This window comes from Branchiostoma lanceolatum, chromosome 10 (assembly GCF_035083965.1).
Source record: "Branchiostoma lanceolatum isolate klBraLanc5 chromosome 10, klBraLanc5.hap2, whole genome shotgun sequence".
Taxonomy (NCBI): Eukaryota; Metazoa; Chordata; class Leptocardii; order Amphioxiformes; family Branchiostomatidae; genus Branchiostoma; species Branchiostoma lanceolatum.
This window is the reverse complement of record NC_089731.1, coordinates 17,120,005-17,132,722: the sequence shown is the minus strand read 5'-3', so window position 1 is coordinate 17,132,722 and position 12,718 is coordinate 17,120,005. Positions and strand designations below refer to the sequence as shown.

Here is a 12,718-nt window from a genome sequence, read left to right as displayed (position 1 = left end):
TTAATATTTCTACTTTACAGATGTTTTCCCTGTATTCTTAAACTTAAGAGATATTTATAATGTATAACATGTTTACATTAGTTTCTAAATGATAGTAACAGTATTCCACCATTATTTACACATTTTTATATTTCCTACTACCATTTTTTACCATCAACTGTAACATCTTTATGAATAGGTCAGACAGCTGGGAAAAAAGAAGTTCACACATCCTTGCGAAGTAAATGGAAGGACCCACCAGTGTCCTGCAGTGAAATCTTAAGACACACAATCCTTGTACATAGGCCAATATTCATCTACCTCTTTTCTAAAAAGAAATCGAATCATCTCTGACGATGGTAAACTTAGTTCCATATACGTATGCTGTATCACTCGTATTGAATACCGTAGTGTTTAGACTTAAGTTATGTGGAACTCATTAGCATTGTTAATAGACAAAGGCATATATGTCTTGATATTTTGTACTACTCACGAACATGATACATTGTACCTGTTACATTTGTTGTGCAACAAAATTTGAAAGTTTCTGAAAGTTTTCAATCGCAGACAGATGGCCGGATAAGCACCTACTTTTATGGGGGAGGGGGGGGGAACCATTCTACCATTATCGTAAATATTTCTAAAAGTGAAGGAATCATATAGATGTTTAGAAATTATTCTAAATAAAGAGATTTTGTGCAGTAACTTTGAAAATGTTTCCAATCTGTCTAGTTGAATTCAAATAAATTCAAATTTTCATATTCAATCTTTTAGAAGAATTTAGAATCATTGTCACTCGAATATTCTTTTATTAGGTGGCTTGGAATTGACTCTTAGCTAAGGGATTCTTTAATCAGACCTTTTTGCCCCTTGCGTTGAAATATCAAACATGACGCGGACCATTGTTGAGACACATGCATCCAATCATCGCTGGATGCTGTACAATGTTTCTCATATCTTATAACAGTAGTCAACCGATATGTTACATCCCTGTGACGGAAAACATGTTCTATCAATCTATCTTGTTTCATATACCTTTCATGCTGAAAATCATGCACACAAAAATGCCACCTGTCTCCTTTGCTATCTGATAATTTGCTATCATTTCTCCAGCAGGCTACATCTCTCTACATCTTTCCGGTCCATAAAGCAAACTGAAAGTCTTTCTGGGCAGTTATCTATGATGCTTGTTCTCACCCATTATCCCATATGATTTTCCAGCCCAGAGCACAATCTGAAGATATACATATGCAAACAGTGATCAAACACTAGTACTGTTACCTGCTACTGTTCAGCACGAGGCAGTGCATTGTGTTTGGCAAATCATCAATTAGTCAAGACAATCTTCCTGGTAGAAACATTCAATAATCCGATGCCGGGGGCAGAAAGGACTATTCTAAGTGTCCAATATTCCTGTACTACATCTCTGTTAAAAAAAGAAATCCTACTTCAATTGGAGCTTGCAGCAAAGAAATTTATTAGAGGTCAAAACGACATGGACGTGAATCAATCATCCGACAAACTTGTGGGGAGAAACCACCTGTCCTCAGCAACCACGTTTGCTCAGTCCCTTGAGTGGTTGCTTAGAACATGTTTTCTTTTCTATCATCACAAAACAGTTGATCATTGAAGCCTTTATTTTATAAAATGGTCGAACGTACCTATCTGGAAATCGTGTTCTGCTGATACAAACCTACTTTCTCTGTTTGAATACTTTGTACTGGCTCAATCAGACTAATTCAACCGTAATGTTACCTCTTTGTTTTCAAGAAGATCCGTCAAATGGAATATATCTATGATATTTAATGATATGTTTGCATGATATGATACTAATACGCAGAAAAACAAACAAGCTTAAGAGACTTGTTGGTAAGAGTACCAAAACCTTTATTTGAAAGCTCATAGTATTTCGGTTCTTTTACATTACATCTTACCACAAACACACCCTCAACTGAAGAACGTTGTTATAGTATAGTTTTGTTGTATATGTTTTGTTGTTGTTGTTCAGTGAACAGTTACGTTTAAAGTCCTATGAAAGAATCCAAAGTTGGTCAGGAGATATTTTCGAATCGGATATTCCCAAGCTACAAATAGTACAGTGTAATTTCTTTGAGGCAGGGTCCAGTCACTTCTGACGATTTGAGGGTGTTTATGGTACAAATGTATTCTGGACATTCACATAACGCTGGAGAACGCCCGTTGCTGCTCCTGCAGGCTGATCTCGGTTTTGGAGCCTTTCACCTCCAGCTGACGCGGGAACACGAACATCGGCATGTTGTTCTTCAGGCCTGCGGCGATCCGGGCTGTGCGAAGGAGTAGTTAGTCGGGTTAGTCTGCACCGTGGCACGGTAGCGCCCGCCGCTGCTAGTGCTGCAAGCGGAGAAAAAAACAAAATAACATGTCATAAGCCTCTGCAATCATGGAAAGTCTTCAAAACACATCTCATTACAGCCTTACATTCTTGTTGACATTTTGATTAGTTATAAATTGACATTCAGATACAAAGTAGATACAATTGAACTTTCATTAAACTGAATTACGTATCGACCAAATTTTAAAATACTAGTATGGGATTATATTTCTGAACATCATTGATTGCCCTGTACCTTAGTACATTGTATTTCACACGAAACAAGAATAATTAGCACAGAAATACATATTTGATTGTACATAACATAATAGGATGGTTCAAGCTTTATGTCAAACACAGGCGAGTAAACTCACAGGAAAGTCAATCATTAACTGGTTGATTGCATGGTTGATTGATTGGTTGGCTGGTTGGTTGGTTGGTGGGTGGATTGGTTGATTGATTGATCGATTGGTGATTGATTTGACTAGATTAGATTAGATTAAACAAGACAACATGAATTCTTCTCTTACAGATAGGTCCAGTCCTGGGTGTTGGTAAGTGCTATTCTCCAAGCAAAGGAGCGGTTCCGGCTGGTTTTTGACGTGTTTTAGGCGTTTTTGTCAGGCTTTCTACTTTGTCATTTTTTGGTCTCTTTTTCTTTCTTCGGGTTTACAGAGAAAACAAGAGTCTTAGGACCCAAAATCTCCATGAAACTTTGTTTTTTTATTAAACCAGTTCCCCCCATTCTATATCACTCAATGGTATGACCCACACTGGCCGGGCAAGGGGAGAAGTGGCTATTAATAGCTACTGACCTAGATAAGAGACCAACAGATGGTGCGACCTCAAAGCCCACAATAGGGTAGATATTCCTCATTACTTATGCAAATTCAGTATGAATTTGCATAATTAGCACTTCAGTTTGTACAGCTCTGTCCAACCTACCTGCATATCAAATAACATGAAAATCTGTCGCTCCTTTCTTCAGTTATTCTCCTTGAAAAATATTTACAAACACGCCATTGCAGTTCCAGTGACACATACCAGGGGGCCCAAAATCGACCTTGACCTTTCTCCTCCCAGCACCTACCCACATACCAAATATCATTTCAATCCATCCACACGTTCTTCAGTTATGCTGATTTTAAGCGTCCGGTGACACATACATACACACACGGTGACACAAACATACCCACACGCGCACACACACGCAAACACACTAACTTCGCATGATTTGCACTTCAGTGTGTACATCTCTGTCCAACCTACCTGCGTACCAAATAACATGAAAATCTGTTGTTCCTCTCTTCAATTATACCCCTTTAGAACATTTTTACAAATAGGCCATTGCAGTTCCAGGGACACAAACCAGGGGGCCCAAAATCGACGTTGACCATTCTCCTCCCAGCGCATACCCACATACCAAATATCATTACAATCCATCTACATGTTCTACAGTTATGCTGACTTTAAGCATCCGACGACACCCATGCAAACGATTTACCTCCTTACTTATGCAAATTCGGTCTCATTTGCATAGTTTGCACTTAAGTGTGTACAACTTGGTCTAACCTACCTGTGTACCAAAGAACATGACGATCTGTCGATCCACTCTTCAGTTCTTCTACATTAAAGATTTTAACAAATACGCCATTGCAGTTCCAGTCACACATGCCAGGGGGCCTAAAATCGACCTTGACCTTCCTCCTCCTAACACCCACCCACATACCAAAAATCATTACAATCCATGTACAGGTTCTACAGTTATGGTGACTTTAAGCGTCCGGTGACACATACATACACACAAACACCAAACGCAAGCAAAACAGTATCTCCATGAAAAAGCCTTTTTTCATGGAGATAAAAAGATAAAGTACCTTGAGTCAACAATAGGCTTGAAAAGCAAGCAGCCAGCTTCATCAACTACTTCTGTAGCAAGACAGTATGCCTTAAAGGCTTTCCCTTCCGCGATTTCTTTCTTTGATACTGTACATAGAAGCTTCTCAGTGTCATACACATGTTTTTTTTGCCCCGACCATTGCCTTTCTGCCACTAGAGCTTGGTTTACTTTCACCCTGCAGGTGCACACAGGTGGCTTTAGTCATGACCTCGGTCACATGATACAGTTTATGCATACTGCATGTGAGGCCCATGACTTCAGATAACTCTTCCCTTTCCGCTGCTGGTTTGTCTTTCCAATTCGGAGTTTGCTTCAGCTCCTCCATTTTTGCTTGTTCCTGCAATTTGGTGTGTTTTATCTCCGTTGCTGCACGGTCCAAATGTGTCAGTCTGGGCATCAAATTAGCGGGATGACAGATAGACTTAATAAACTGATACAAACCCCAGTACTCCGTGCAAGTAAGGCAGACATTTCTGATGTATGTAGACAACCATTCACTCCAAAAACACACTGGGTATTCTGTTCTTACATTTCACCAAAAAGATCACTAGTTTAGTACTGTAACACACAAAACACATGTACTAGCTTGCAAGTACTGCATACGTGTGTACACTGTGATCAAAGTTTTCTTTGTTGTGACTTGTACCAAGGTCAGGTTCAATCTGAATTTAACCTACTTGCCTGTACTTAGTCCTGTGAGACATTTCTGTACGTTAAATAAAATCTTCATTCAATTGTAAACGCAAAATTCTTACCTTGATTATGGCCACGGGAAGCTCAGTCAACAGAGCTGCCTCCTCCGTCATTCTTTTACTTTCCACATCCCTGTTGTTTTCTTCCCTTTCTCCCAGTAAGTGAGAAGTGTTCCCTTGTAGGGCTCCATGTCAGTCCTCCCCCTGTAAAACCAGAGAAACCAGTCCAGTTTCGCGTTTATTTTGTGGGTACTTAAGGCCATGTTAATTTGATTATATGGATCAAATTTTGTCCGATTCCATACTCTGTGTGTTAGTCATTTGTTCAACCTTCCTGACCATGTACATTTTATGATGAAGGCAACTTATTTATTTTGCCTTTTTTTAATTCGCACGCTCGCATCAGTTTATTTCATTTTATTGGTTTGGCTGTTCAGTGGTGGTGGCAGTGTCTGCCAGTGTTTCATAAGAAGGTTGTCTGTCTTCCTTCACATGTGTTGCAGCATCTGCCGGTGTTACGGTGCCGGTGGCTTCCTTTAAGTGTGGTAGCATTTTTTAGCAATAATAACCTAGGGTTGGCGTTGAGTGAGGACATGAAGAAACTGGGAGTGGGAAAGCATTGTATGTTGGTTTAGGGTTTGTGTAAAAAGCGGGGCCCCGCGGGGTACCCCGAGTTCACGGGGCACCCCGCGTGGTTCCCCTGCCTGCACTATTATAAAGCCCAAATGTTATCATTATTATCATTATCACTAAATGAACCACAGCATGCGAAGTCGATTCAGACCATTTCTATCTCCCGCCGGCGACACGTAAAAACCTAAGGTGGCTTTATAGCAGACAAACGGAGGCGTCGTGGTCGCCAGTGAGTTGGTGGGCCGAGGGAAAAAAATTGTGCGCCCCACTACCAGTGCCCCATTCCAATTCTGGCGGGTCGCATCGGGCTGACGTTTTCTCTTTTGTTTTCCCCAGTTCACCGCTAGTTATAGCCAACAAAAAAACAACAACAAAAATCCGAAACACTCCGGTAGTCACCAGGCTTTCCGTATGTTTTCGTAAACATAATGTTTACAATCGGTTGTGTGCATTTGTATTTTTGGCGACATTAGCGACTTTCGTCATGGATATAGGTTGGGGCACTGGACAGTACAGGTTTCGCAAGGTACCTTCTTCCACGCGTTTCCTCTTGGTTGTCTTCTGTACAGCTGTGACCTTGTTTATGTGCAGAGAAACAACCGGCATGTGCAATATCTGAGGGAGGGATGTCTTACTTTGTATTGTAGAAACAGATATCCATCCCAGAAAATGGCACATCAAGTACAAATAAAAGGCCTTTACTGTGGTTGCAGTGCCCATTCCCTGCTTTACACCCGTACTCGCATTTGGAGCCCTGGATGGTCACGGTCACCTTCGTATTTGCCCATTTCTGTCAGATATGTCTTGAAACGGCTCTCAGCTGCTTTATATGCCAAAAGTCCGTTCACCACTTTTTCGCTTTTTTCTGACACATCCTACAAATGTGAGACACCTAGCGAATCATCGTCATGAAGACGCGTCGCGCCTGTTCTTAACCCTGACTGAAAATAAACTGTGTAGCTGGCTTCTCATCATCGTCTCTTTTCTTGTCATGTCAAAGATCCCCTCATTTGTAGCTGATGTTACCCCGTCACAACCGAACATGGGGTCCAAGATGTCCTCCCATTGTTGGGCATCCATAGCTACAGTGTCCCGTAGATAGTCCGCTACGTTGTTGCGGAGGTGCCTGACGCAGCTGGTGCGAGGACCCTTGGTGAAAGCTGCGGTAATTGCCTTCCGTATTGAGCGTTCATCATCCGATCCAACCACTGGATGGCATTCAGCATCTAAGGCCAACGACTTGTTTGAAATATGGCAGAAGAATTCGGTAAACGTCATAAAGTCTTAGTTCCCATGAATCAATATGGGCCCTGCAAAAATTGGACTATCTCCTCTGTCCTTACGAGTGACAAATGACAGGGGACCATATGCTTTCCTGAGGACACTCGTTGCACGAAAGGATCATACAGAACACGATTTTCTAGTGCCTGTATGTGGCCCACAAGGTTACCTCTGTAGCCCTCTTGCTGATCATTCTTGTTGGCAAGATACCGTGCGTTCCTTATCTGTTTGCTGTTTCTCCGGGCCTCGGCCCTGTCGCCAGTCTCTGAGAAGAACTTAGCTGTTCTCAGACATGTAGCTTTCGTTTAGTTCCCCTGTTGGCTGAGGTACACTTGTTGCCGAAGATCCTATGTACTTGTCCTGGGTTGACATCCTTCCAGTCTGGATTGCTTGCCATCTTCAGAACAAAACCTGAAGTACATTGAAACATTATTTATTCATATGTAAATCGTTATTTCACATTTTTCAATATATCTAACTCTTAAGCACTTTTGACAATACTTCATTTGTGCACTACAAGAACACATTCTATGCAAGAACATGGTTGACAAAAAAAGGAAGATAATTTAAGCCACAAACATTGAGACGTGAAGGAAATGTATGATTGAAATACCTCAGTAGACCTTGGCTTTGTCAATCAGTTGCCTCACTACCAGGCTTACAATACAAGGAAATATAAACAAGTATGCCTACACGCAGTGTAGCAGGACGTTTTCCATGTGTTCCGGGAGTAGAAGGAGGAGGGCCAGTGGTCAGAACTTGGCTTCCCACCTCCATGGATTTCTCTGCCATTCAACTGCTTAATGTTTTAAGCGATATTATTCAGACCTCTTGAACAGGAAATGCAAAACCTGTGGTAGTGGCAGCATGAAGCAGGCTGACTGACGCTAAAGTAGGGGCGTGTCTGGACGGAAGGAAGCAGGCTGACTGACGCTAAAGTAGGGGCGTGTCTGGACGGAAGGAAGCAGGCTGACAGTGACGCTGATGTAGGGGCGTGTCTGGACGGAAGGAAGCAGGCTGACAGTGACGCTGATGTAGGGGCGTGTCTGGGCGGAAGGAAGCAGGCTGACAGTGACGCTGATTTAGGGGCGTGTCTGGACGGAAGGAAGCAGGCTGACTGTGACGGTGATTTAGGGGCGTGTCTGGACGGAAGGAAGCAGGCTGACTGTGACGCTGATGTAGGGGCGTGTCTGGACGGAAGGAAGCAGGCTGACAGTGACGCTGAAGTAGGGGCGTGTCTGGACGGAAGGAAGCAGGCTGGCTGTGACGCTGATGTAGGGGCGTGTCTGGACGGAAGGAAGCAGGATGACAGTGACGCTGATTTAGGGGCGTGTATGGACGGAAGGAAGCAGGCTGGCTGTGACGCTGATGTAGGGGCGTGTCTGGACGAAAGGAAGCAGGATGACTGACGCTGACTTAGGGGCGTGTGTGGACAGCAGGACGCAGGCTGGCAGTGGTTTCCAATCGCCAAGCTTCTAGCATTTACCTCGTCCCGCGCGCGAAATTTTTGTGCGTAGAGGAATACCCTGCCGCTTTCCTCGTGTCCATTCTAGGCATTGTAGGCATGGTGGGTCGATTGCTCATTGGACTACTACCCGAGTGGAAGAAGTTTCGACGTCTTGACCAGTACGCGACGGCAGGGTCGCTCCTAGGGGGAATGATGATGGTTGTTGCATTGGCAACGTCGTACGGCAGTATGGTTGCCTGGAGTGTTGCCTTTGGGTTGCTGTCAGGTGCATACGTCCCTCTAACCGTCACTACAGCGGCAGACTTGGTGGACACCAACAAACTCCCCAGCGACATGGGAATCAGGATGTTCGTGCAAGGGATCGCTACTCTAGTGGGACCGCCCGTTTCAGGTAAATTTCTGGAGTTATTCGTCTTTATCATTCATTATGTTGTATTAATTTCATTTGACTTTATATCATTGCATTTTGGGTTTTATGTCTTTTACTTTATTTCATATTTCATTTTATTATATTATGTTTTATCTTATCTTATTTAATTGCATGGCAACCTATGGCAACTACTGTGCGGGGCTACAATTAGGTTTGAAAATTGACTTAAAAATCAATGTACTTGGGACTTGAGAAGGATTGTATTGCAAAATTATGCCAAAATCTGATTGATATTTTCGTGTTCTCAATGCGCTTATCTCAAATGGCATCAATATATTGAAATTAGTTTTTTTTTTCAATATCAAGGGTTGACATTTGATAAAACTACTTTGTATGGGATAGTAACGAAATAAAATGATACCCTCAAATAAGGAAAATTTCACCAGCGTACTCAGATGGAAATAACAGGCACCCCAAAAATATTGGGGAATAGTTTTTTAGAGTATAACATCATGGCGTCTTCATTGATTTCTTTTCACAGGAGCACTACGTGACGTCACGGGCAGCTATGACGGAACGTTCCTGTTGGGCGGCGCATGCGTAGTGGTAGGAGGACTGATACCATTCTTACTGCACATGCGCGTGTTTACTCGACAGAAAAGTGACGTCATCGACGCTGCAGATGTTGTGGATTTAGAAGAGCCAGTCGATTTGGAACCGCGGCCTTCAGAAGTGACTTTCTTTATAACAAAAGAAACATCACTGTAAGACTGACACTGGTAGCCATGAGGAAGTTGTATAGATACATATGTTTATTGATTTATTAGGACTTCTATCATGGAATCTGTATCTTTGTTGGATTCTATTCTGCATATTTTTTACCTCCTCCCTCATGATGACTTCAATGAGAATCGACAGGAATGCTGATTTGAGCTTCTCATGAATGAATAAAGTTCAAACAATCAAGAAACAGATTATGTTTTGTCTTCATTTGTTTAGTCCCTTTCATTACCACAAGGGTGGCAATATCAATTCAAGATTCATACGATATTGCTCCAAAATTGCTAGGTTATTTTCACGGCTCTTGTTAAACCCTGTTGAACGAAATAAGACAAGAAATTGGTAGGAATGGATTCTTAAGAACCGCCTATGAATTTGTATCTAGATTGTGAAGTTATTTATTGCTGCTTCTGAAAGAGGGGGATTTTATACCCAAAATGCACACTTTGCGATTTTGTACCATTACATTAAAGCTGTATAACTGTTTTGTGAATGATAAAAACAACAGTATTGTTTGGAGTCTAAATTTTTAACAGAAAGAAAACGGAAACCCCGCAGACTAATCAAAGCAAAATATTAATCCGCCAACTGGGTCAGACGGATTTCTTGGAACATACGATAACATACGATATACGATTTCTTGGAACATACGATAACATACGATATATTCATATTCATGGGCCGAACACCAACGCTAATTATTTGAGTATTTCATGAAAAAAAGATCCAAAAATTTCCCTTGGTCCTATGTCAGTTTTTTCATGATTAGCATTATGTGTTACATACATATCATTGAAAAGTTTGTGTATTGTCCTTGAAAAAAGTGCCAAACTTTCCCTTGATCATATCCCCTATGTTTCTTTATTATTATCATTATATGTTATATCATTGAAAAGCTTGTGTACTTGAAAAAAGTGCCAAAAATTCCCTTGATCATACGTCTGTTGTTTCTTTATGATTACCAATATGTATTTTCATCTTGAGTGATACCTAACTTGTAACGATCATGTTTTTTTTTGCAATGAGCATCATGACTGAATTCTTGGACGGGTCGTCAAAAATGTGCTGAATATGCATAATATGTAAATATATGTAAATCCATTTCTGCATATGAGTCAAAGCAAGACATCGCCTTTATTCAGTTTGCTTTCTAGTTATGTTGCAGAGACTAAGAAACGTCCGGACCTGCCATTAATTAATGATGATGATGATCTTTATTTGCACGTTCCTGCCAACATAAAGCAAAATGTACTCTCCAAGCAGAGGTTGAATGGGCAGATCGTCACCGTTTTGTCATATGCCGGGTTTTTTTCGCTAGCTATGGGCTAGCGAAAAAAACGGCATATGATAAAACGGTGACGATCTGCCCATTCAACCTCTGCTCGGAGAGTAAGCAAAATGCAGTAGTTTCACTATTACCGTGAAACGTTTACGTAAACAATCGTTACTTGCAGCGTTCCTTAACAATGGGAGAAACAAAACAACTAAAGCTATGCTACACTTTATCTATCGTTTACGAAACAGAAAGACATATAAGGCTATGCTACCATTCAATCTATCGTTTACATGTCTCTTGCCTCTTCTCAAAAGAATTTCACAGAGTTTTTGTTGTACAATGTTGTTAGAGGATGTCATTATACAAACAACACATACGCTTTGTCATTTTGAAAGTATTGTATGTTACATTCGCTGTATGTTGATTGTTATTATTATACCCTATGTTATTTATGTTCTTGTTGTGTTCTCTCCTGGAAGAGTAGTTGTCACTTAGAGTCTAGACAGCCAGCTAGAGGTGAGACTTGTACTCCAATAAACTTAAAAACACAGAAAACATAGCTAAAGTAGAATCCCACAGGTTTGATGGAGCAACAACAGACAAATCATAGCTAAATATTTTCTAACAACGGGGTCAGCTTGATTATGTGACGCACACAATGTATATTGATAACAAAGATGTTTATATTCACGCAATATTGCACCAAGACGGGTAAAAGAGCAGCAACGCCCGTGCACGAAATCATATCTAGTTCTCAATATGAGGGGGATAAAGGCATCGCTTTTGCTCCTTCTGCTGTTCAGTTATTTGACAGTGTCTCAGAACTGCCCAGACAGCTGTAGTACTGGCAGTCAGCATTGCTACTGTCCAGGTGGAGATGCGACCGGGTCGCCCTGCGGTTGGGCAGGGTACGGAGGAACGCACTACAGCGCCCCGGTGTGCCTCGACACCCTCCCGACCGGCTTCGGCAAGAGCACCCGGTTAATCTCCATCAAGTATCTTCGTTCTTCTACGCTTTTCGAGTGTTCTTTGAATTCCCAAACGCCTCTGGTGTTTACACGCTCAACATCCAGCGGTCAAACGTTTCCGCGATACGGCCGGGGGCTTTTCGGGGTCTGCCGTTTGTGCAATCCCTTTCTCTCACCGAGAACCTCATCTCAAGGCTTGGTATGTTGAGAAATATTTTGTTTTCCTCGATGCTATTTGTGAGTTTGTCTATGGGTGACCATTGGTAGAATAACCCGAGATGGATCCGTGTATTTGGTATGTGGATAGCACAATGAAGGACAACCTCGAGTATGGCCGTCTAGCGGCTTTCTATGGTATTGCTGAAGGACCTTCGGGTTTGACATATAGTTTGTTTCGAACATCTTGTTTTGATATCTCCTACCAACACTATTAATTTCTAGGCCTCTTCTGAGAATCTCGTCCTGGACTATACAGCCAATTGCAGCAAAACAATACCTAACATATATTTTGGTCGAAATCGTAGACGATGACAATTGCTGATATGAAATGAAGACAAAAACAAGGCTTAATGGTTGAATAAAAAGTATGGAAAAACTGTTTGTGATCAAAAAATGATGGAAAATTTAAAGGATAAGAATATCATTTATCCTCCCTTAGGCCATAGATGCCTGAGTACAGAAAAATGGACCGGTCCTCCTTTTTTAAGACAAATTGTCTGGGCAAGATTACGTCTGTGTACCTTTTGTAGGTTAGATATAATTGCTTTTTGGATATTCGCAAATCTGCCTTTCTTCAATTGGGCTATGCCATCTTTTCTTGGCTCTTGAATAGCCTCCGTTGCAGTCCTTTTCCCCGCAGCGTTTTTTTTTTTTTCAATTTTTTTTTTTTTTTAAATTTAAAAAAAAAACGCTGCGGGGAAAAGGACTGCAACGGAGGCTAGCTCTTGAAGGGGTTTGGCTCGAGTAGAATGTTACATTGGGCTACCTAATCAGTTACATGTCTCTACAAATGTTTAACTTT

At 41.5% G+C, this 12,718-nt stretch overlaps 1 long non-coding RNA gene across 1 annotated transcript; it reads left to right on the top strand.

Moving 5' to 3' along the window:
- Window positions 1–8,280: 8,280 nt before the first annotated feature.
- Window positions 8,281–9,643, top strand: LOC136444045 (uncharacterized). The gene is made up of 2 exons (XR_010757225.1): window positions 8,281–8,694; window positions 9,215–9,643. It is a non-coding gene; the product is annotated as an uncharacterized lncRNA (long non-coding RNA).
- Window positions 9,644–12,718: the final 3,075 nt, after the last annotated feature.